The sequence below is a fragment of the Piliocolobus tephrosceles genome, chromosome 2, assembly GCF_002776525.5.
Source record: "Piliocolobus tephrosceles isolate RC106 chromosome 2, ASM277652v3, whole genome shotgun sequence".
Classification (NCBI taxonomy): domain Eukaryota; kingdom Metazoa; phylum Chordata; class Mammalia; order Primates; family Cercopithecidae; genus Piliocolobus; species Piliocolobus tephrosceles.
In genome coordinates, this window is record NC_045435.1 from 172752564 (window position 1) to 172778270 (window position 25707).

The following is a 25707-nucleotide window of genomic DNA, read 5'->3' on the forward strand; positions in this document are numbered from 1 at the left end:
AATGGCAGCAAAAAGTAATCAAAAGAAAATTACATGTATTCTTATCATTCAGATCCAACATTTTACACCTTGTATTTCCTGGATACAAAGAGAATTTGACGTAAATGTTTTCCTTCATAAGTAGTAAATGTACTTTTTTTCTCTCATGTTAGGGGAAAGTAAATCACAAACCAGAACTGGAATACATAAAAAATTCACAAAAATAAATATTTTTTAATAAAATTAATTTATAACTGCATGTCATTTTTAATGAGTGGTGAGCCAGGGCCAGGTTAAGGTAACACTCTTCATGCTATCATCACCTCTAAGTTTGCATATACAATTGAGGTAAACCAGGGTCTTTTTTGAAATAACATGCAAAAATGCGTAAGGACCAGAAAGTAACAGTAAAAATACATAAACTGTTTTTTAAAAATTGGGTTTAACATTGCTACATCATCTATTCAATAAAATAAAATAAAAATCACTTGCAAATGCAAAAGCAAGCCATATGATTCCTTTCAAAGGGTAGGAGATGGAGCAGTGTTGTACACTGTACTGGTTAAGCCTAGTGGCTCTCAAGTCAGACTGGCTGGAATCCTAGCTTCCCCAGCTCATGAGGATAATACTGCTCCCAATCTCATAGGATGGTTGTGAAGAGTAATTGGATTAGCACGTGTGAAATTCTTTGGATGGTGCCTAGCACATAGTAAGGACTCAATAAATCTTGCTATTAAGATACACCCTTTTGAGCCAAACACGATGAAGATCATTACTGCCTCATGGTCTTACCCTCTTCATCCCAATGTGCCATTTTGACTTCAGTTAGATGAGTCTAACACAAATTCATTTATTTATGGTTCAGATATTTCAGGCGATCACTCATGAAAACCCTTTGTGGGAGGTCTTTGGGAGTGGAGAAACCTGAGGCTCTGGGACTTGAAAATCATTTGTCCAATATTATGGAGCTCAAGAGTGGAGAGATCTGAATCTATCGTGTTCCTGCTTGCTCCCTCCGTTTTGTCCCTTTCTTCTCCTTTCTCAGCATCACTGAAGTGCACCCAATCTGCCTTTGCCCATGCTGTTCCTGGGGTGACCCCTGCTCCCCACTGTTCATCTAAACCCCTGTGTGGTATAAGTGCAATAGGAAAGGAGAGAAAGGAGCAACCAGCACAGGCTGAAATCATGAAGAAACAAAAGGAGGTGTAAGCTGGACTTTGGAGGATGTGTAGGATGTAGGATTTGGCTAAGTGTAAAGTGGAGAAATTGGGCCTGGACTTGAAGAGGGATGGGAAGAGTTCATGGATTCCGGCAGTGACCAAAATAGGCCATTGATCTGTAGAAGGTGGGATGTTAACTTGGCTACACAAGTCTAGGTCTTATTATGGAAAAACAAATGATGTACCTACCCTCAAGGAATAATCTAACTGGGGACTTAGAAACAAAATAATAATCATAATTTCTCTTTAATAATTCCTCATGCCCAGGCACAATACTGGGAACAGCACAGTTTCAAAAATTCAACACCAGACTGATTGGCTGCCATTCTTCTTTACTCAGTTGAGAGACTCCAAAGCTTTCCATCTGCTGGCTCCTTCTTTGTACACTAAGTCCACATTTTCCATTTGCCTTCAAACGGTTTAACATTTTTGCTGCATTACTGAGGCCATTTTAATTTATCACTTTGTTTTAAAGCACTGCACCATCCAAAAATAGCACAAAATTACTCATTCTATTCAAGGGTAGATGGTACTGCAGCCTTATATGAGACATGTAATCTGTCACTGATTGGGCCAGTGTGAACACAGTCCTGGTTTTCTGAGTTCTAACAGTCCCGGATGGGAGCTGCTTGTTTTTTTGAAGCAAGTTTTAAACTTTTTTTTTTTTTTTTGCCACCAAAGCCACTGAAGAATGCCTGACCAGCCACAGAGAGAAGCTATGCAGCTGGGTTCTGAATTCCTTCCTTGTCTAGAGATCCAGGCAGGCTGAAATAGTTTAGAAAGAGTTGACTTACCAAATTTTCTTTCTCCTGGTTTTCCACAGTGTCATTTCATGTACCTATTTTTAAAATGTTTAGTTTTACATTGGATTTTGTGTTTTAAGCCTATAAAAAACTTGGTTTAGGATTTCAATGGAACCTGGCAGAATAATTTAAAGGGAGAATTTCTTGAGAAATGGAAATCAGTACTGGTTTTTCCAAAAGTTTTGTTGGGATTATTTGTGATTACTCTTATTTTTATAGTGAGTGCAGCCCCTCCTTCCCCTTGCCTTCTGCCTCCCTTTTGTATGCATAAGACAGCCTCATTCTGGTGGTCTGTCTTGAAAATCACCATAATGGAATATATATGAGGATTAGGCATAGAAATGTCAGGCCTTATTAAATTTCAGCAGTCAGACTCGCTTTTGTGTTTCCCATTACCTCTCCGGTCTTTGAGAGTTTCCAGAGAGGAAGAATTCTCCATGTCCCATAGGAAATGTACCCCCTCCCCCAGTTTTAGCAGAACCTTGCCGGTTGTCAGTCATTATTGGAAGACTAAGATGTTTTCCACTTTCATTGACTTCAAAAAAATTCTATTGCAAAGAAGACCTTTGGGTGATTCATGCAATCAAATTCTGTTAGGGAGGAGAAAGTCTAGCTGTCAGTGGTATTAATAAACGCCGGGTGTAAAACCACAGAATCTGGGCATTCATACCCCCTCTCCCCAGGGAGCTCAGTGAGCTTTGGGTGCATTACTTTCCTTTATTCATCCTCACAAGGGAACTCGAAGAGGAAGAAGGGGGCCAGCCTTCTTTAAACAATCTGCCTAGAATTTGTAGCTGCTGTAATATACGTGGTACAGCAGTTCCCCCACCATAATCCACAGTTTTGCTTTCTGTGGTTTCAGTTACCTTCAGGACAGTATTATAAGATATTTTGAGAAAGAGAGAGAGACCACATACCCATAAATCTTATTTGAGTATATTGTTATAATCTTTCTATTTTATTTTTGTTTACTGCTGCCAATCTCTTACTGTGCCTAGTATATAAATTAACCTTTATCATAGGTATGTATGAGAAAAAATATAGTCGTATAAAGTTCTGTACTATCTGCAGTTTCAGGCATACCCCTGCAGATAATGGGGGCTACTGTATATACACTGTTTTTCATTCTAGGCTCCTCCAACTAAGTAGAAATGTGGAGACTTGATAAGGTTTAGAAAGAACCTAAAATAGCTATTAAAGGTAGAGCCACTAGATCAGCGCAGCTGTCAGGGTTTGAAGGCACCCCTGCTTTTGGAGCTGGCAAAGACCTAAGGAATCCACCACGAGGAGAGAAGGAGGAGGCATGGACACACACAGGTGATTTAGGAGCCTGCAGATACACCTCACCCCGAGGCAAGCTCTCCTACCCTCTGCTGCCAAGGAGAGTGCTGGCACATCTCTCTGGCAGTCTTCCACCTGAAAGAGCTAATCTGCCAGGCATCGCACACTCATCTTCCTGTGGGCTGCCAGGAAGAATCTGGGTCAGTGGGATTTTACAGCTGTAGCAGCAGCCAGACCAGTCATGAACTACGGTGAGTCTACATCTCACCTGGTGGTCAGAGTGACCATGAGCACTCTTAAGAGAAACGGCTCTGATACCAAACCTGTTACTATGCAGAAAGTAAACTCAGACCCTTTGACATCTGTAGTCCCTCTGGAAAATTGGAAATCACACACACACACACACACACACACACCCCTATCCCCAAGCTCTTATTAGCCCCCAACTTACTTTGCTCATCCACTTTGCAGAAAAGATTTAATGAATCCTTTAAGGCTATGTTGCCTCTCCCAGGGGTATTTGCATAAAAGAGCCAATGAATAAAACCATAATTTTATATGGGAAATTGGCAAATCAAGTGGAGGAGGCATTTAAGGCCTAGTAGATCCCTCACCTAGCCATAGATAATACAAGAAGTGTGGTGGATAACTACTGTACCTACTCAACATGCAGGACATAGGAACAGCATGGAGACTGGCACGGAGGAGGGCTAAATTCTCAGAGGGCTGCCGCCAACTCAACAGTGAGGGGCTCAGACCCTTCACCTCTGTGGGTGTCAGTGTGCTTCTCTGTAGAATGAAGGGTAGGAAGAACCGGTCCACACCACTCCTTTCACCACCTCCTCTCCTCATCCCTCTTCCTTCTCTTTCACTGTTGGGGCGGCTGTGTGGATATCAGAGTTCAGCTGTACAAGCCAGAGTGGGAGGTTTTGGCTGATTGCCAGTTTTCTTCAGAATTTCTCTACAGGTTGAGTTAGGGAGTAGCAAGCTGGTGGCAGTGGGGGACCAGTGTTTGTTGTGCTTTCCATAAAATGAGATCCATCTCTTCTAAGCCACCCTTTTCTCCAGTACTGACTAGCTGATCTCCAAGATACCTGATAGTCTAGTTCCAGGATTAGCCCTGTGGTCTGATCCACTGGCCATCACTAAACCGGTTGTATCAGAGCAACCTGCCTGAGAGAGATCAAGCAGGGCACAGGTAAAAATGTTAATAAAAATTAAAAATAGAATCTGCAGAACAGGTATTGCTCTTTCTCATTTGGCGAAGGCCTACTGCCAATATCAGAGTGATCCTTACCAATGTGATGAGTGGGGGGAAGGCCACAAAAAGGACCGCCGAATGCTTGTGTGATATGTGTTGTTTTAACATTTCTGAAATCCCGTTCTTAGTCTGCACACCTTGTCCAAGGCTCCGATGTTATCCAAGTGATTCATCATTTAATGCTGTTGGCTTCAACATGGATTTAATGGTAATTAAACCAAGTGCACACGATGTGGAGATCTATTCACTTGAAGGTCCTTCAGTTCAGGTCACCAGGTATGCCCCAGGGCTCCTGCCGCAGCTGATCCAGTGCTAGGTGCTGAGGATACATGGTGAGTTCCTTCCCTCCCCTCAGGGGCAGGTGTCTGGATGGGTAACTTTAATATGATGTCAGATACAGAGAGGGCCAAAGGAGCATGAAGGAAGGCCCTTGACCTCCCAAGTGGTGAGCTGGAGACCTCAGGGAGATAGAGTGAGGTGCAATTTGCAGGATGAAAGAAGTTACCCAGGTGAGCGGGAGGAAGGGAATGGCATTCCCAGTAGAGGGAGCTCTCTTTTTGTATATTGTGGACAGGAAGGAGGTGGGAGGTGGGAGGTGGGAAGAAGGTGGTCAGAAGGAAGAAAAGGGATTGCGTTCTGTCTCTTTTCTACCCATTTGCACTCTTATTCCTGCAGAAATAGAAAGAGAAAATCCACGTCTAGGGATGGTTTTTATCAGCTTAAAGGAGGTAGAATAAATTTGGAGTGCTGTTTCTAATAGCAACAAAACAAACAAACCAGAAAACCCAACCCGCAAACAACCTGAACGTCTACCCATAGGAAAATGCTTAAACAAACCCAGTACATTCATATAAATTATAGGATAACATGTAGTTAAAAAAAAATAAGATAGCTCTATATGTACAGAGAGATATCCAAGAAATATTAGTAAATAAAAAAGCAAGTCATAGAAAAATATATACAGTGTATATGTTCCCATTTATGTAAAGAAATATGTGCATCTTACTTGCGGTGATGTATTTTTGTGCATCTATATACATGCACATATATAAACACATAGGAAAAAAGTCTGGAAAGATTCTTAACTTCTGGGGAGGGAAGTGGGATTGGAGGATGGCAAAGAAGGACTTTCACTTTCTGCTCAATTCGCTTCCATATTGTTTATATTTTTACCCGAGCATGGATTACTGAGGTAATTTTTTTTTTTTTTTTTTTTTTTTTAGTCGGGGAGAAAGCAATTGAATAGAAATGCAAAGCTCTTCAAAGGAGACCTATAAAGTCATCTTTGTTTTGTTCATTCTTCTCATGCTTCTGCATTAGGGCATTCTCCTAAACTGGGGAGAAACCAAAACGCCCAAAAGTTAAATTTTGCAACTGTCATCATGCAAAATGCCAAATAAGAGAACAAAAGTAAGTTGGATTCTATATTGTTAGGAAGGGATGGTTAATTTGATTGACTCTCGGGAGCTATTTTTCTAGCATTAAGTAATTCTAGGGAGCCCTTTTGTGATCATCTCTGAGTAAATAAAGAAGTGAAATTGCAATCAAATAAATAATGAATCAACTTTAATGCTCTCATAGAGAATATAAGCTAAATTATAATGTGGATTTAAATTGTAATATGTAAGAAGCACATTATCCCAATGGCAATATTTTCTAAAATGTCTCTTCTTTTTTTTTTTTTTTTTTTTTTTTTTGAGACGGACTTTTGCTCTTGTCACCCAGGCTGGAGTGCAATGGCTCAATCTCAGCTCACTGCAACCTCCACCCAGGTTCAAGTGATTCTCCTGCCTCAGCCTCCCAAGCAGCTGAGATTACAGGCGTCTGCCACTATACGCAGCTAATTTTTGTATTTTGAGTAGAGATGAGGTTTCACCATATTGGCCAGACTGGTCTCAAACTCCTGACCTCAGGTGATCCACCTGCCTAGGCCTCCCAAAGTGCTGAGATTACAGCCATAAGCCACCACAGCCAGCCTAAAATGTCTCTTCTTACCTAGCTTCCACCTCCAAGCACACATGCCTCTCACACATCCGTGATTTTGTTGTCTAGTACGAAGCCAACAACAAAGCAGAACATCTAGCACCAACAAATGTTTAGATGATACACTGTTAGAGCAGCTCCCACCAACACCAGATGGGCTTAGGGGTCATTTCCCTCTTTAGCGTCTCCCCTACGGAAGCCTGCAGAAAATTTCTAAGGTTATCTGGTGCTGGTGAGAGCTGAGCTCAACTCCACTAGATCACAGAGTCCCAGATCATATGTCCCAGATTCAACCTCTGGTTCATGTCAGACCTAGCAAGAGTTTGGGGCCACCTTCACTTTTCAACTTGCCAGGGATAGAAAACGTGGATGGCCTTTCCCACTGTTTATGTTGGGTCAGGTTGCTTAACCTGGGTAGTCTCCCATTTCCTCACATCCACGGGGGCGTTCCCTTTCTAGACAGAGAATATATTTAAACCCCATGTTACCCTTGAGGAAAAAGCTCTAATAGTAAAGAAGATCCTCTTTTTGAAGAGAAGGGCAAGGCAGTCTCACACCAAAACAAAGCAATCCACATAAGACCCTTTTCTTTTGCCTCAGGAATTCTTTCCTTTTTTTTTCATTTTTTATTTAGTTTTTTTTTTTTTTTTTTTTTTTTGAGACGGAGTCTTGCTCTGTCGCCCAGGCTGGAGTGCAGTGGCGCAATCTCAGCTCACTGCAAGCTCCGCCTCCCGGGCCCATGCCATTCTCCTGCCTCAGCCTCCTGAGTAGCTGGGACCACAGGTGCCCGCCACCACGCCCAGCTAATTTTTTGTATTTTTAGTAGAGACGGGGTTTCACCGTGTTAGCCAGGATGGTCTCGATCTCCTGACCTTGTGGTCTGCCCGCCTCAGCCTCCCAAAGTGCTGGGATTACAGGTGCCACCATGCCCAGCTAATTTTTGTATTTTTTTTTTTAAGTGGAGATGGGGTTTTGCCATGTTGCCCAGGTCAGTCTAGAACTCCTGAGCTCAAGCAATCCACCCGCCTCGGCCACCCAAAATGTTGGGATTACACTGTGCCCAGCCACCTCAGGAATTCTCCAAGTGGAGAATTAGTGGTGGGAATGTTACACCTGATCGCTCACAGGTCTCTACATTCAAATTTGTCCAAGGCTTATTACTGGGATCCCTGGACATAATCTAAAGGGTTCACAGACTAGTTGGATGGGGGAGGAATCACTATTTCCGCTAACCTCTCTCTGAAATTTATCAAGTTTTCTATTTTAAATAAGGTAACATTGCTTCTCGGTCTTTTGGCTAAGATCAAGTGTAGTATCTGTTCCTATCAGTTTAAATGTGGTAACAAACTACAGTAGTCTTATTGGTACCTGTGGCTTAGTCACCAATAGAAATCAAGATAATTTCGTATAACATTATAGTTGCCCCAGATATCTCAAAATATTTGCCCTGATAGCTATTGCAAAATTATGGAAGTTACTTAACTTGCCATTAGATCCTTTTGTATAATATTTAATAAATAAGAACATATAAAAATCTTTATCATAGATTTAAAAAAATATTTTAGTAACTGTATTTCAGTATACCCAGATGCATTTTTAGCCCAATGTATTTTCTTTTTATAACCTGATTTTCTTTTATTGTTTTATATAAAGATAGTATTCTGAGTGAGATGCATAAACCTCACCAGTCTGCCAAAGGAATACATGTCCAATAAAGATTAAGAACCTCAACTCTAAGTGAAATTAGAATGGAGTTAGCAAATGTTGCTCAGGGTCTGTGTCAATGTCACTTTATTTAAACATTCCTGAGATTCAGCCTCCAGCTCACTGAGCTCCTCCTAACCTAATATGTGAAGGAAGAAGCTGCATCTGTATAAACATCATCCAGCTAAAGTGTCAGATTTCCTTCTCTTCTTCACAGTTGTTTGAAGCCAACAGTTAAAGGCATTAGAAGGATCAAATATCCTGTGTGGCTGGAAGAAGAGAAAAGAACTTTGGAATTATAACCCAAGCATTTGGTTTAACTCTGCTACCCTGTTTTCTTTGTTTGAATTAAGTGCAACCAGTAAGAGCTCAAAAAATGAAAGAATAAGTCATAAACCTGTAAGTTACTGGTTTAATTTTCTCAGTAGAGCATTAGGGCATCACCTAATAGCTGCTTAACAGCTTGATAATGAGAGTCATGGCTTCTGATCAGTGCCTAGACATGGTGTGACGAATGCATTTCAGTGTGATCTGATCCAGTTACCACTATGTTGGGAAGGGCTCTGAGGCCATCTCCAGGTCTAAGAAGGGGAAAGGTGCTATGGTAGATCACTGGTGTCTGCTATGGTAAAGGGATGGAGCTGTGTGCATGCCCCATAATTACCCAGAGTTCCAGCCCTAACTGGTGCCAGTGGCCACCTTTATTTGAAACCCAGGCAGAAATATATTCCTGAACGTTCCTTCTGTATCTCCACTCTGTGCTGAATAGAAAGGGTAACCTCAGTTCCTGTAACTGGTTTGCCAACTAACTGCATTATATTGATGAACAAGGAGCATGAAACACAATATATTGTATAAAACTATCTGGGATGCAAAAACATTATAGCACAATTGATGAGAGAGAATTTACTAAAAAATTAATACGTTGATCAAAGAAATGGGATTCCTGTGCTTCTTCCTATTTATTAGTATTGCAAAGTTTGACCTCATGACTTCGCTTGGAAATACTCAAACTCCAAAATCCAGTGCTTACTGACTCAGTTTCCCTGGCTGTTTCTTTTGTAGGCCCTTATTGGCGGGGGGCAGGGGGAGGTGGTGTTAATGCCGCCTCGAACATACAGAGGACTTTCTAAAACACTGTCTCCTGTGATGCCGCCCAGCAGGCAGGAGAGGCTCCATTGTAATAATTATTTCCATTTTGCAGATAAAGAGACTGGGCTCCAGGAATTGACTTTCCCAGAATCCCATTGTCACTTCAGGGCTCTCAAGATGTTGCCTTCCAGAGTTCTGCTTGTTTGTATCAGGTTCTCCTAAAGAAAGAAAGCCATTAAACAAGAAAACAAACCAACATTCTGTAATGGATTAAAAATATACTGTCATTCACCTATTAGCTCTTCTACATTGGCCAGGATGGAGGTGACATTCCTGGTTTTCTTATCTTTCCTCTTGTTTTAGCAGAATTTAAGGAATCTGCTTAACCATTTGTACTTTGTTCTACTGCCAGTCCAATCAATTTCAAACAATGGATTCCCAAGCCAAGCTTCTAACTACAGCTCACTAGGCATCCTAGTTGGACTGATTTTGCTTTTGTTTTGAGAAATTATGAAAAAGGCAAGTTGTTTTACATGTAAGTACTGACCATTTGGGAAAAGCTGTTATTTGCCTTTAGCTAAAATATGCAAGAAAAGGAGATGGATGGGTTTGGGGACTTGCCTTAAACTAAACTAATCAAGATGGTAATTCCTGAGTAATTCATGGTTCCTAGCGGTCTTGTTAGATCAGTGGGTGGGATTCTTGGCCTCATATTTTGCTCCAGCTGCTAGTCCAATTCTCTGATCTCTGTTCACCCACACCATAGCCCTGGACTCTGGCTGCAAGAGTAGAAACATTCTGTTATTTCCTCTAATCTTGTAAATTCATTTGTGCATCAACTATGTGCCAGTCATCCTAAAGAAACTTACAGCCAAGTTAAAGACCGACAAGTTAAAGGGCAATTTTATTTTGAAAAAGAACTCTACAGAGTGCATGTTTGTGAACCCTGGTCTTTGGAATTCAGGGGAAATTTTCTGGAGGAAGGGACATTTAAACTAAGGCCTTAAAGAAGAGTAGGAGAAGGAAAGGGGAAGGAGTGAAAGAAGGCATTCGAGGCAGAAGAAAATGTGTGCAAAAGGTAAGTAGACAAAAGAGTGAGTTCAAGTTTAGAGCAGAGAATGTAAGGGATGATATACAGGTGGGGAGAGGTGGGAAGAATATGGCTGGGAATGTAAACAAGAACCAAATCATAAACAACCTAACATGTGAACTAACATTTTGGGGCCACATCCTGAGAGCAATAGGTAGTCACTTTGTTATTAATTGGATCACGATTGCTTTGACTGCTCTGTGGAGAATGGACTTAAGGGGAGCAATATTGCAAGCAGGGAGGCCCACTTCAATCCACGGGAAGCTTTCTGGAAGCCTAAAATATAATGGAGAGAGTAGATATGGAGAAAAAAGAATTCCAGAATCACAAGGTCAGCATTCCAGTGTAGCAGGTAATTATTTCTAGGTCCTCTTGATTGGATTATCATTTGATGTTTCTGGTTTTCAGCTGTTTCACTTACCCCTGAGTTGCAGGGACTGAGCATAAATGAGCTCCACTCTTAGAAAGTACAATGGTTGACTAAGCATGGAGAAGGGTTCATTTTAGGTCTCAAGTCCAGTTAACAAGTGCCAAAGTTTGTACATATGTTTCATTATAGACACCAATTCTGATGATTGGGGCTGAGATAGATGTAGGAAGTTTATTTTAGGATGTGCAGGGAAGTAAGGAAGCAGAGGAAGCCATCTTAACACTGGCCAAGCCAAGCTTCATAGAGCACTGAAATGTCTCTTAAGGCATCACAGTAACCCCAGCAACTCAAGAGAAGTCTGGCAGCCAGCATTTCTCTGCCTCTGCTTTTGTGCCAACATCTCAACTACCAACTCCCTTGACACCTCATAGCTTTTACTGCCTCATGGCTTCTCCTTACCACCATGTGTGTGTGTGCTGTTCAGTTTTAGTCTCTACTGTCTCTATTGCTGTAAGAGGGTTTTCCCATACCTTGACACCCTGAGCCCCAACCCAAAAACCTGAAATCATCTTCCCTGATAGCTCAAGGCAGAAAACTCCTCGGGAGAATCGTTATTGGTTTTGTTTGGGTTATTCACCTATCCCTGCTCTAATCACTGAAGCCAGGAGGCTGAGGATACATGTGTAGCTAGCAATTTGGGGATCCCATCTCAACCACATGTCATGGGGAGGAGTTCTCCACCAGCAACCTGTGGTGATCCACTAGCAACCTGTGATGATCCACTAGCAACCTCTGGCAACTTTTCTGAGCAGAAAAAAATTGTCATTGGCAGGCATTTTGGGCTTCATGGCTTGTCCCGAAGGTAACATTTTTCTAAATATAGGTAACTACGTTACCAACTTGGAGAGAAAGTTAACAACTTCAAGTTTTAACTTTCTCTGCTGGAAATTAAGTTTGTCAGAATGTTAGTTTTAAAATAAATCTTACATCTGTGCAACTTTCATAAGACTTTGTGCAGAAAGGAATAAAACAAAGACAAATTATTACATGCTATCTTTTTCTCTACCAAGAGTCTTTTAGAAAAACAACGATACCAGTTATGTTCCTTTGGTTGCAAGCAGCAGAAATCAACACTGGCAAACCTAAGCAAAGTAGAATGTACTGGGAGAATATTGAAAGAGTCAGTCACTGGAACATCTGTGATCTATGAAGCAGGAATCATAGAACTGACTGACTTTAAGCAGGAATAGCATATCAGAGCATACCTTGAGGATGAAAGAGCTCCGGATGTATACAGGTGGTAGAATTATAAAGAAAAGCAAGAAAATCATCCTCACAACAGTCAGGATAATGGTCACCTTAAGAGTGAAGGCAGAATTAGCTATATAATTTGTGGGACTCAGAACAAACTTAAAATGCAGGACCACTTGCTCAAAAATTATAAAAAAATTTCAAGAAGGCAACTGCAGACGTTAAATCAAGCATGGGACCCTTCTGAGCATGAAGCCCTGTATGATTGCAGGGTCCAAAACCCTTGAAGCTGTCCCTGAGGGAAGAAGATGGTTTTGACTGGTGAAGAGCATACAGAAGACTTTGGTGGATTCATAAACTGGACAATGCTGCTACATAGGCATTTGCTTTTGGTTATTTGCAAATCTTTCATGTCACTTTTGCATTTTTCTTTGTGTTATATTTCACAATTAAAAAAAACTAACTGTATCTTCTGTCCTTGTGTCAACCATACGACATTCAATATTCCAAGGAATCTGAGTGGCAAAGTTTAAGTCAAGTACCTTTGTCCTGGCTGTGCAGAGGATAATACTACTACCAATAACAACAAAAATGAGAAGGCAAACAAGAACAGGATGAAGAAGAAGAACAAGTAGAAGAGCTAATACTAGCAGTTGCCACATGTTTTATGTGTTATTTCTAAATTAACTCATCAAATATACTCATAGCAACTGTATGAAACAGAAACTTTTCCCTTCAGCTTTTGAAGTGGGAAATGGGTAGTGTACTTTGGTTTTTTTACTGCTAAGAGCTCTCGCCATGAGAGGAGACTATGCTCTAACAGGAAGCAGGGCTGACTGGGATTGTGAGTAGCCACGAAATAACAAATGTCTACTACACAGAGGGTCAGAGGACTTCATTATAATCTTCCTTCTTTTTTTTTGGAGACAGAGTCTTGCTTTGTTGCCCAGGCTGGAGTACAGTGGCATGATTTCAGCTCACAGCAACCTCTGCCTCCTAGGTTCAAGTGATTCTCTTGCCCCAGCCTCCTGAGTAGCTGGGACTACAGGCATGCACCACCACACCCACCTAATTTCTGTATTTTTAAAATAGAGACAGAGTTTTGCCATGTTGGTCAGGCTGGTCTTGAACTGCTGACCTCAAGTGATCTACCCACCTCAGCTTCTGAAAGTGCTGGGATTACAGGCATGAGCCACCATGCCCGGCCTATTCCTTCTTATATGTAATAATCATTTCTTGATTTTCAAAGTTTAATGCCCTAAGCTAGGTAATATATAGGAGAGACAAAATTAAACAAGACAGTGACCTCCCAGGTACTATGTCACTTAAAACAACAACAACAACAACAACAACAACAACAACAACAACTATGTCACTTAAGAAAAAAAGGGAAAAAGAGGGACTACACCCCCTAAGGAAAGTTCACCTACAAAGAAACAATACATGAAGTGCTTAGTAACTGAAGAAGATGAGTCTAGGACATGTCCAGGGCCATCATGATCACATCACACATCACATTCTCAAGGTAGCTTCAGTCCCTGCAAAGATGGACTCAGAAAACTAAACTCACAGTAAGTCTGCCCTCAGATTTAACCTGGCCACAGCCGTCATCACTTATTTGCCAAACTGGAACAGCTGAGGAGCACGACTACACACAGACATTAGATTCACAGATATGCAAGGCTGCCAAATGGGGACTCATGAAGAGGCAGAAATCTGGAAATCCCATTAGCGACAGATGCAGCGCAGCATGCGTGTCTGGGGAGGCACTGGCCCCAGCCCTTGGGGAAAGGCAGATCCATCTTAGACCATGACAGCCACTCCAAACCAACCTGAGGCCAGTGTGAGGGTGAGACGTGGTGCAAAGCAGGGGTGGATAAAGCCAGGCAGTTAGCAGCCATCTACTTGCCCCAGTAGGGCAAAGATTGCTTGGTTTCTGAGAGAAATGAGTTCAAGTCCTTGGAGGGCCTCTAATTTGATGTTTTGAATGGGAACCAAAATGCGCAAGTTTGAATCCTACCTCTACCACTTCACCTTGGGCGGGTTCCTTCACCTCTCTTTTTCTTCTCCACAAAATGGAAGTGACACATTCTAGGGTTGTTGTAATAATTAAATGGAAAAATACATATACATTGGCAATAGTAATTATTGTTAATTGTGTCCTATATAAAACGAAGAAGTTGAATGAAAGATTCTCTTTGTTTCTTTCTAATGCTAACATTCTGCGATTATCTTAAAAGTACCCGAGATGAGATATCCCTGGCTCATTCCTTTTGTTCTTAACAGCATCTGAACATTAATGATTTTGGATTTCTATAACAGAACTAGCTGTCTGATTGAAAGTATGACCTGTGTGTTTATTTTTACTTCTGTTTTTATGCCTCTTAAAATCTTTGATGATATCTGTGCACTAGCTCACGTAAAAGACAACTGCTTTCATCTAACCACTTCAACATTTGTAATCAGTGTTGACTAGGGAGGGAAACTTGGAGATTTCACTTGGCTGTTTTCACTCAGTCCTACCTTTCACAGAGAGCTCATTCAGGAAGGAATGAATTGAGGCTGAAAGGGGCACATATAAATGTGAATATAGTCACATGACAGGAGAATTCTAGATTTAGAAGTTCAACGTGGGGATTACACTTGCTGAAAATAATCTTAATGTATATTTTAGTGGTAAATTGTTAACATTCTTTTCATATTTCCTGACCTCAGCTATTCCCTTTCCTCCGCTGTGGTTAAGGGTAAAATTCAGGAATGGATAACTTTCATAGAACCAGGGAGACAGGATTTTGCCTGTGGTCAGGAAAAAAAAAAAAAAAAGAAAGAAAGAAAGAAAGAAAGAAATTTCAGTTGCTTCGAAGCTGGTTTGTGAGAGGTCAGGGGTGGGGAAGGCAGAGGGAGGAGGCCTCTCCAGGGGCCCAGCCGAGGCTCCAGCTCCCTTTTTGTTTTAATCTGGTTTGTGGTCCTGCTGGCACAGGGAAAACATGGACTTGCACTAATGTAGCCCAGGAGAAATACTGGAAGGAAAAAAGCTTAGACACTTAGTATAAACTACAGAAAATAAAAGCAATAAACTGCACAAGCAAATGAGACTTTCCTGATGGAAGTACTGTGATTTCTCAAAGCCAATAAAAGAGTCCGCAAATACATCCTCAAAGAAACTTGATTGTTTATTGTGGTGTCACATTTATGACCCACATAAGTAGCAGTCAACTAATATCTTTATAAAACTCTGATTTATAGGTACTTTGATGGGCTTTTCTGCCTACTGGGACCCCAAATGTGACAGGACCACCTCCCTATTTGCATGAGGAATTCTTGTTATTGAGGACTGTGGAAGTCCAGTAACCAAGATGGTTACTGTTGATGACAGTTTTACATATTCCAGTTTTCCAAGGGGCAAAAGTCACATGCATACGACTGAATTCTTGGTAGAAGTTCTTTCCATTTTCTTTATGGTGATAATGAGAGACAAAGAATTTCCTTAGGAAAAGATCTCTAATAAAATTATGAATAAATCACTTGGACTGATCCCAAATGGAGAAATCAATTTGATTTGTAGAAGCTAAGCCCTTTAGATTCTTCCGCAACATTTTGGTAAACTCATTTTTTAAACACAGCAGCAAACCACAAATTGGTCCTGTAAATCATGTAGATCACTAGATTTGGGAGACTAGAGGACTAGGAAAAAATGACGACAGTAATCCAGCAAATGTTTAATTTCTATCCCCACCCCCAAAAGGAACAACTACCCTTTCAGAGCCAAGTCCTGACTTCAGGGCTGCCCACAGTCTTGCTCTCTGAAAGCCCTGTAGAAAATTAGAGGGGCGGAAGGCAATCATTTAAAATAGATCACATTCAGTTTTATTAAAAAACCAAAACAGCTGGGGTATTGATTTGCAAGCTCTGTAATGCCATTGGTATGCCCGACCTGGCCAAGATATTAAAAAGATATTTAAGGAAATGTCAGTAAGTGTCTCAGGCACAAGCTTTGGCATATTCAGCTAGCATTGTGGTGCTGTGGGTAATTCGTCTTCCTTTATGTTTTGCTATGCAGCACAGAGGGGAGGGGGACATTTACAAAATGATTTACTGTGACACATCCATTATAATGAAAGTATGTGCCGCTTGCCAGCACTCCTGGCCCATCGTCTCCCTCCCAGATGCTCGGCCATATGTCCCATGCTTGGCGTGAGCGACAGTTGTGTTGGTAGAGAAGGATCTCGGTGTTTTTAACAGAAATCCCAGAAAGCTCTGAGGTTGCTGGCTCAGGTAAGAAAAGCAGCAGTAAAGGGCCCGTCGTTTGGGACTAAGTATTTTTAAAGATGCTTCAGTGGTATAACCACAGGATGGAGTGAGATTTACTGTCTCCTCAAGGTCAGGAGGACTGCTGAGAGAGGAGCTCAAGCTTCACTTGGGGAGCTTTCTACCATTGCTGGCCTCCCAGCTCAAGTTCTTTTTCCTTCCTCACCCCTCCCCAAGATAGCTGGCTGCTCTCTGCTCTATCTTCTGACAGCAGCCCATTCCTCAGTTACCAGGACCTTGCATCCACATTCGAGAGGCACACATTACTGCCCTTCGTGAAAGCAGATGCTACTTTGACCATGTGGATCTCCTGGCTCCCTAATTATTGCAACCCTAGCTTAATTGCCACTGCTCCTGGAATAAAATCAGCACTTATTGAACACCTACGTATGGAAGACATCATGCTAGGCCCTGTGAAAGAAAGAAAGAAATTTGGTATACAGTTGGTTTTGCCTTGAAAAGTTTACCATCTAGTTGTGAATTAGTACTCCCATCTATGTCCCGGCAAACCCTGGGGAAGCTTCTTAACCTCTTTGCGCCTTGATTTCTCCATCTGTAAAAGAGAGAACAATAGTATACAGGACTGATGTAAATAAATTAATATGTATAAAATGCTTAAACTAGTACATGACACATAATAATCACTCAGTAAATGTTAGCTAAATTTGGCCCCTAGTTGGAGGAAAAAAAGAGGGAAAAAAGAGGAATAAAATTATATTTATATACGTTGTACCTTGTAATAAAATGTTATATATGTTCACTGAATTCTCATGATACCATGTAAGGTAGATATTACTGTTACTCTTTAAGTTTTAGTAAATTGAGTCTCTGCTAGGTTAATACTTTATCCAGGTGTTCAATGTTGACAACGCTTACAGTCAAGGCCAAAACTACTTAGTGCCAAAGCCCATGATTTTGAAAAGACAAATAATTTAAAATTTAAATAACGTTTACAAGACACTAGAGGTTGTCTAGCAAAGGTCAGTCACTGATTGATTTCCCAATAAATTGCATGAGAAGACATTGCCTAAGAGTTCACTTTGATATGGAGCTGGCAACCACAAGGAGTTCTTCCCACCACTAGACCTGAATGAAGCATCGAGGAGCCATTCTTGGAAGCCAGGGAGGGGAGTGGAATGGAAAAGGCTGCCTGGCAGGAGTTGTATCTCTAGGTGGAGGGACACAGCCAACCTGCCGGAACCAGCAGAGAAGGGGCCAGGAACATACTCTGATCTTACCTCCTCCTTCCTCTCTGCTGCCAGTACCCTTGGGTAAGCAAGCCCTTTGCCGCTGTCTAAATAGGTCATCCTCCCTGGGCAGAGAACAGGATGCAGAAGAGTAGAGAGAGGACCCGGGGGTGCCAATGTAAGATATCCAACACAGGAAGTTTGTTATAAGATTAGATAACTTACATGGCACTGTGTCTGCTACACAGAAGATACTGATCACCTGATGGTTACTATTATTTCTTATTATTTGTCCTGCTTTGGTTGGCTTGGTATTTTATGTGTCCAGCTCAGATCCTCTGGCCTCACCACAAACAAAAGAGTTTTCTAATCCCTGTAGTAGCATGAGAAGTGACTCACTAAAAAGTCAATTAGGTTTTTTGCTTACAATCTTTTGCCTCTATTTTTTTAAAAAAGAGCTTGAAAATGGGGTTGGGGGTGGGGAACTTGGAAATCATTTTTTTAAACACAAGCTTTGTGATTTGTCTTATTGGAAGTTCTTAACAGAGGAAAGGGGCCTGTTTGTTTAGATTGCTATGCAACAGGAGGCATTGAGTAAATGGTTTCCCAGTTTTTATTATTTTAAACTTCACCCAGGAGAAAATTGATCCAAGTTTAAGAAAGAGAGGAGGAATGGAATATAGACTCTAATGTTTCCAAAATTCTAAATGGCACTGCAAATAATAGAACCCTAAAAGAAACATTCCCAAACAGAAAATTACCTTTGTATTTCTCACTTTCAAGGTAAAATCCGTAGAAAATATGTCTTCATCTATTCAAACAGATTTTTTTCCAGCTAATTTATACATTACATGCTAAATAATGACTGAAAGTTGAAAGTTTATCACTTTTCTACCAAATATCAGCAAAAGGTTAAGTTGCTGTAGAATAATTACTTTTTATCTCCGTTTTTCGCCCACAACATGCAGAAAGCACAACTAGGCAGAAGCCATCATTGACCAAGAGGAAAGAGGGCGGATGCCTCCTAAAATTCTTTCCCTGTATCAAACTCAGTCACCAGTTTTTACAAAAGCTTCAGATTCCCCCATCAAGCTATTTTTTATTAGGTCAAGAGGTTTGGGGTTGATATTCATGTTGGTGCTGGCTCTGTCAGGCTGGCAGGCTTAAGGCAGTTTCTGAACTTCCTGTTCAAGTTAGAGGGGAAAATGCACATGCGTCAAGTGCCCTGAACTTGGTGAAATCAGACATCTGGAAGCCAATGGTGGGGAAAGAGAGCAAAGGTTACAAGAAAAATAACACTCAGTAGCAACCAGCAAAACAAACTTTTGTCTGGAGCAACAAGAAGGCACAGCAAACACATCAGCCCATGTGGCACCAGCTCATCTTCTTAAAAACAGTGTCTTAGTGCTTTTCCTAACGTCAGTAGTTCCAAAAACATAAAGAAGTAAATAAAAATAATTAAAATGCCTCTACCCAATAATTAAAATGCCACTACCCTAACACTGTGATATATTTCCTTCTTGTTTTTTACACATACGTATTCTATAGGTATATGTATATAAGTAAGATTGCAAAGAAATACGAAGAATATTTTAAAACTAAAAAACAGAATTATTTTATTCTTGCAGTTTTATGTGTTGTATTTTAAGTCTACATTATTTTTATACATTTCCTCATACCATTACATATTGTCAGAATGGCTATTTTTAAAATTAGCTACGTAATAATTCATCCTACAGATGCAGCATAATTTGACCAAGCTCTCGTTGTTGGCATTCATGCTGTTTCCAACTTTTTTACTGTTATGAATAATATTTTGAAGAATACCCTTGTAATTCTGCCTACAGAATAAATTCCTAGAAGTGAAATGACTGGGTGAAAAGCATTCACTTAAAACATAAAGCTCAATCTGTCATCTAGAAAAGTTATGTCAAGCCTTGGTCTTGTGAGTAGTTTAGGAAAATATCTATTTTATTACACCCTATCGATCCTGAGAATTGCCATCTTTAAAACTCTTGGACTATTTGAGAGGTGGAAATGGTGCCTTAATATTTAAAATGTTTATTTTTCTTACTTAATAGTAGTCTGAACATGTATTGACCAGGCCAAATCAGTTTTTGTCATCTTTGAAAACATTGACTTCCTTTTGACTAGACTTTAAAGTGCCAGTTCCCGCAGAAAAGTCAACTTCCATGGACGTGTGAACACAGCCCTCTTAATAGAAATATTACCAACTCCATATCAGCCTTAATTTTAATAATAACGCCAAACAATGGATTCTTTTCTGTCACGTTTTGCAATATAATCATGTCAGCTTTCAAAGGCTGGCACACCCTGGAATTACAAACACAGTCTGTGGCAAGAGATATTGGCAGCTCTCCAACCCAGAATGACAAGCAAGCATCCCTGTCATTCTGAGCCCACAGGATGATGGTGCAGGGACAGGGGACCTCGTAATATGGGTATCCATTGGCAACCTGACACTCGCTGACCCCTCACATGTCAAGAGTTCCTAACTTTCATGCCAAGGATCCCTCTGACAGGTGAAGTCTACAGATCCCTTCTCAGAATAATGCCTTTAACTGCTTAAAATAAATACATACATGTAATTATAAAAGAATCCAATTATATTGAAATATTGTTATCAAAACATTTATGAAAATCTGTGGCATAGTAATATAGGTGCTTATTAAACATTATTTAACAAAATCTAGCAGCAGATCTAAAAACTACCATCATAGCAAAGTGATAAAAAAAGGTAAAGATATGTCAAGATGCCTGCAACAGCTAATATAATGCCTTTATTTCTATTAATGACTGTTTATTTCTATTAGTGACAAAGTCCAAGGACTGCAAATACTGTTGTGGTTTTTTGCCTACATTCATAATGAAGGTAATGACGCATTTCAGTGAGAGTTCAGTAAAAGATGTAATTTTTTTTTTCCTGTCCTGGAATGCCTGAGTTCTCTCCATGGACCCTAGGTTAATAACCCGTGGTCACATGAAGTGCTCTGAAAGTAGAAAGTTATGTAAATGCGTTTATCTCCACCTCCTCCCACTACTAAGAAATGTTACATTTTCTTTGGGCCCTATTTTTTTTCTTTGCTCTAATTACTACCATTCTGGGAAGCTGTTGGAACAGTGCAGTAGGGTTGGCTACAGTGGAAGAGCTTAGTCAAAGGGTTGAAGTCACTATGTTAAAAATATCTTACTTGATGAATTTGCAGACCTGTGCTCTCTGATCACGTGTCACACGTAGCACCATTACACCACACTGTGATTTAACAACCTATGCCTGAGAGTCAGAAGCTCAGAGTTCTAGCTACAGCTTTGTCACTAAGCAGCTGTGTGACTGTGAAAAGGCCCCTTGACATTCCTGAGCCTTAGATTTTCATAATTCAAAAAAAAAAAAAAAATTTGGAAAAGACGATCTCCCCTTTCAAGCTCTCACAATATTTGACTTTAAAACTTTTTGACTTCCATTGTATTTTGATGATGAGTGTATCCTTCTAGAAGAGTTCTTTAGCATCCAGAACAGATAGACTTACCTGTTTTCTAAAATAAAGTTTCAATCCCCTTCTTTGTCCCTGCCAGTCCCTCTTTTCCATTTTTCCCTCATACTCTTTGTAAAACAAACATGTTCTTTTCCTTAAAGCAACAGAACCTGAATTCTTCTGTTGGTTCTAAAGTAGAACTTAAAGTTTCTCTGGATCTTCTGTTTGTCACATGACTTCTCCAGTCAAGTCTGAATGCCCAGGCCAGCCAGTGTCAATTTCAGTTTGGTTCCAATGTTCCCAGACCTCCGCTCATAGAGTATTCTTCCTTCCTCATTAGGTAAGCTTTCCTAGGTCTTAGGCAGGAATTTCTTAACTTTCTATGTGTCGCTTCACTGAACAAGGTGAAGCATTCTGTTCTCCTACCCATATAGAGTTCACAGAGTAAATATTTCTCAGTACTTTTCCTTCCTAATCACGCAACATTTTTAAACACTTGGCATTGTGCTCTGTTCAAGTGCTCGAGCCCAGATTCAGGGAGAGCCCTGAGTTTTTTATGTCAGAGTGAACAGGAGTGCTGGTTGAATGAGGTGGCCTGGCAGGGACACCATAGGTCTGTTGGGCCCTAAGAATACTGACAAGGCTGAAGAGAAAGACACAGAGGCAGCCTGCTCTTGGCAAGCCCGGGCAGGGTTCCCTTTGATGTGAAGTCTTGCTTGATATTGCTTTGTGTGTCTGCATTTGTCCTTGGCAGGCGGAAGGCAGTTCCTTTCCAACAATGAGGTGCCCTTGTGTATTGCTGCCATCCACCAAAACAGTGATGCATGCAAGCAGCTCCCAGGGTGATGAGGTAGGCAGAGTGAGGTTGAGGCTGGTGAAGGGGATGGGGAGGACACTCAAGGAGAACCCAAGTGCCAAGGTGAAGATGTTAGCAAAGAAGCTGTGACAGGCCTGAAACTCTGCACCAGGGCTCTCAAAACATTTCACTGATTTCACCTTGAAGTAGGAACAATTTGAGAGGGATACAGAGTAATTAGAAGCAAAATGTTGAAAGTGATTTCTTTGGATTGAAATACAAAGAGGTTTAGAAATGCTGACTGCAATTGCCTCAAGTAAGCCTGGGTCAAATACTAGCCTGTGAATGTTAATCATTACAATTGGGTCTGTGGACATCATTAGTACTGTTCTCTAAATATTTCCAGTTCCCCTTCCTTTCAAACACAAGGTAGATTGTAATTCCTGGTCTCTTTGGACAGAACCATGTGACTAGTTCTAGCCAATGAGCAGAAGTGATGTGGGTCTCTTCCTGGCTGGAATAGTGAATTATTGATGCAAGACGCTCCAGAACTCTTCCTCTCTGGAATGAGGGTCACTGGTATGGGGACTCTATTATGTCAGAGTCCTCCTGCCAACCCACAAGGGCCAAGTAACATAAGCAAGAAATCAACATTTTGGTTTAAAGCCACTGAGATTTGACTGTTGTTCATTACAGCAGCATAACCTAGATTATTGTTAACTGCTACAGGCCCCAAAGACTCCTTTCCTTGTCCAATTGCACTAGCAGAGATTAGATAGTGAAATGATCCTTGACTTCCTTGAGAAAGCACCCCTGCCTTATTTAAGCAAGGAACTCTCACAGCTAGGGAACTTCTCCTACGGAGTAGCATTGGAAGTCAACTGTCTATGGTTGTATCTCAAAACCTCAAGCTTTGGGAAACCCAAGATGTTGTAGAAAAGAGCCATAATAGGTCCCAAGAAAGAAGCAAGAAGATGCTCGTTGAGTCTTGCTTAGCCTAAAAGAAGCCATGAGAGAAATTCACCAACAGACTGCATTAAGTGTCTATTTGCATATATTTCTGTGGTCAGAGGTTGTAGTCCCTAAGCAGCTTTTAATGTAAGAGTGGATTGGGAGGCCAAGGGGGGCGGATCACGAGGTCAGGAGATTGAGACCATCTTGGCTAACATGGTGAGACCGCGTCTCTACTAAAACTACAAAAAGTTAGCCGGGCGTGGTGACAGGCGCCTGTAGTCCTAACTACTTGGGAGGCTGAGGCAGGAGAATGGCGTGAACCTGGGAGGTGGAGCTTGCAGTGAGCCGTGATGGTGCCACTGTACTCCAGCCTGGGTGACGGAATGCGACTCCGTCTCAAAAAAAAAAAAAAAAAAGTGGAAAAAGTGAAAAAAGAAGAATGTGGTTAAACTTAGACTCTAAAGGACCTAGAAATAATACTGGCTAAAAATCAGAAGAAATACAGTTTGTACTGAACAGAAAATAATTTGCAGCCCTGGAAATGCACAGAAGAAGGGACATTGATTGGCGCTTCCTGTGAGGAGCAGGAGAGCTGCAATTTATCCAGAAATGTTGTTTTAAAGAACAGCTTGACATTTAGAGGGAAAGATAGAATGGTGGGTCAGAGGAAGGACAGGCAATACAGCCTGCAGCCCTTCTTGGAAAAGGACTCAGATACAGGTCAAGGTGGCTTTACAAATGGTGTTTTTTTTTTTCTTTTTTTTTTTTTTTAGACACAGTCTCACTTTGTCACCCAGGCTGGAATGCAGTGGCATAATCTCACCTCACTGCAGCCCCACCTCCCAGGTTTAAGCAATTCTCATGCCTCAGCCTCCCCAGTAGCTGGGATTACAAGTGGGCATCACCACACCTAGCTAATTCTTGTATTTTTAGTAGAGATGGGGTTTCACCATGTTGGCCAGGCTGGTCTCGAACTCCTCACCTCAAGTGATCTGCCTGCCTTGGCCTCCCAAAGTGCTGAGATTACAGGTGTGAGCCACCGTGTCTGGACAGATCAAACTTCTATAACGACCATTTGTAGGCTGGGCATGGTGACTAACACCTGTTATCCCAGGTCTTTGGGAGGCCGGGATGGCTGGATCACTTGAGGCCAGGAGTTCAAGACTAGCCTAGCCAACATGGTGAAACCCCATCTCTACTAAAAAATACAATTAACTGAGTGTGGTGGCAGGCACCTGTAATCCCAGCTATTCAGGAGGCTGAGGCAGGAGAACCGCTTGAATCCGGGAGGCAGGGGTTGCAGTGAGCCAAGATTGCTCCATTATACTCCAGCCTAAGCAACAAGGGTAAAACTCTGTCTCAAGAAAAGAAAAAAAAAAAGGAAGTTTGGTCTGAGGGACTCATTGGGGTGTTACATTTTCAGATAAGTTGAGAAGAGAAAAGTTAGGTGGCCTGGGGTGGTCTGATAGAGAAAGAATTTTTAAAATAATAATGCTGGCCGGATATGGTGGCTCACACCTGTAATCCCAACACTTTGGGAGGCTGAAGCAGGAGGATCATTTGAGACCAGAAGTTGTAGATCAGACTGGGTAACACAGCGAGAGTCCGTCTCTGAAAAAGTAATAATCATAAATGAGCCAGGTATGGTGGAGCACATCTGTAGTCCTAGCTGCTTGGGAGGCTGAGGCAAGTGAATTGCTTGAGCCCAGGATTTCAAGGCTGCCGTGAGCTATGATCACACCACTGTACTCCAGCCTGGACAACAGAGCAAGACCTCATCTCTAAAAATAAAAATTAAAAATAAAAGTAACTAATCTGAATAGAAGTAGTCCGGGCAAAATGCTTCAGGAAAGGGCAACAGGCCAAAGTGACAAAATATGGTATCAGCAGAAGCATTAAGATTAGTACCTGGAATGAGGGTGGCTTTGGGACCTGAGATGCCAAGAAAGAGAAAACTGCACACTTCTGTATGAAGGTGGACTGGCTAGTTACGGTTATGTGAGTGAGAGTGCTAACCGTCCTCCAATACCCATGTGCACATTTCTTCGAGGGAAACCCCCAGCTTTCCCCTAAGTATACAGCTGCTCAGAATAAAGATTGCATTTCTCAATTTTCTCTTCAAATAGGTATGACCACAGGGAACAAAGGGATATCGAAAATTTCACATGTGACTTCCTTAAAAAGAGGGGATATGTTCTTACTTTTCTTTCTCCTGGCTGGAATGTAGTATGAGAGACTAAGCTAGAGCAGTCATCTTGATTAAAGAAGTGTAAGCGTGTGTCAAGAATAGCAGAACTGGCCGGGCGCGGTGGCTCAGGCCTGTAATCCCAGCACTTTGGGAGGCCGAGACAGGCGGATCACGAGGTCAGGAGATCGAGACCATCCTGGCTAACACGGTGAAACCCCGTCTCTACTAAAAAATACAAAAAACTAGCCGGGTGAGGTGGCGGGCGCCTGTAGTCCCAGCTACTCGGGAGGCTGAGGCAGGAGAATGGCATAAACCTGGGAGGTGGAGCTTGCGATGAGCTGAGATCCAGCCACTGCACTCCAGCCCGGGCGACAGAGCAAGACTTCGTCTCCAAAAAAAAAAAAAAAAAAAAAGAATAGCAGAAATAAAAGAGAGAAGGAGAGTCTGGATTCCTTAGAGCTACTATCCCTGGACTACTTACTCCTGAACTTTTTTATGTGAGAAATAAAGAATGAAATGTCTACTAAAAAAACTTTTTTTTTTTTTTTTTTTTTTTTTTTTTGAGACAAGATCTCGCTTTGTTGCCCAGGCTGGAGTGCAGTGGCACAATCATGGCTCACTGCAGCCTCGGCCTCCCAGGCTCAGATGATCCTCCCACCTCAGCCTTCCCAGTAGCTGGAACTACACGCACACGCCACCATGTCTGGCTAATTTTTCTGGGGTTTGTTTGTTTGTTTGTTGTAGAG

At 41.4% G+C, this 25707-nt stretch overlaps 1 long non-coding RNA gene and 1 pseudogene across 1 annotated transcript; both read left to right on the top strand.

Moving 5' to 3' along the window:
- The first annotated feature begins 4420 nt into the window (after positions 1-4420).
- On the top strand, positions 4421-6093 carry LOC111544742. The gene is made up of 3 exons (XR_002732270.1): positions 4421-4481; positions 4813-4876; positions 5768-6093. It is a non-coding gene; the product is annotated as an uncharacterized LOC111544742 (long non-coding RNA).
- Positions 6094-7804: 1711 nt separating this feature from the next.
- LOC111544774 lies at positions 7805-8027 on the top strand (annotated as a pseudogene).
- Positions 8028-25707: the final 17680 nt, after the last annotated feature.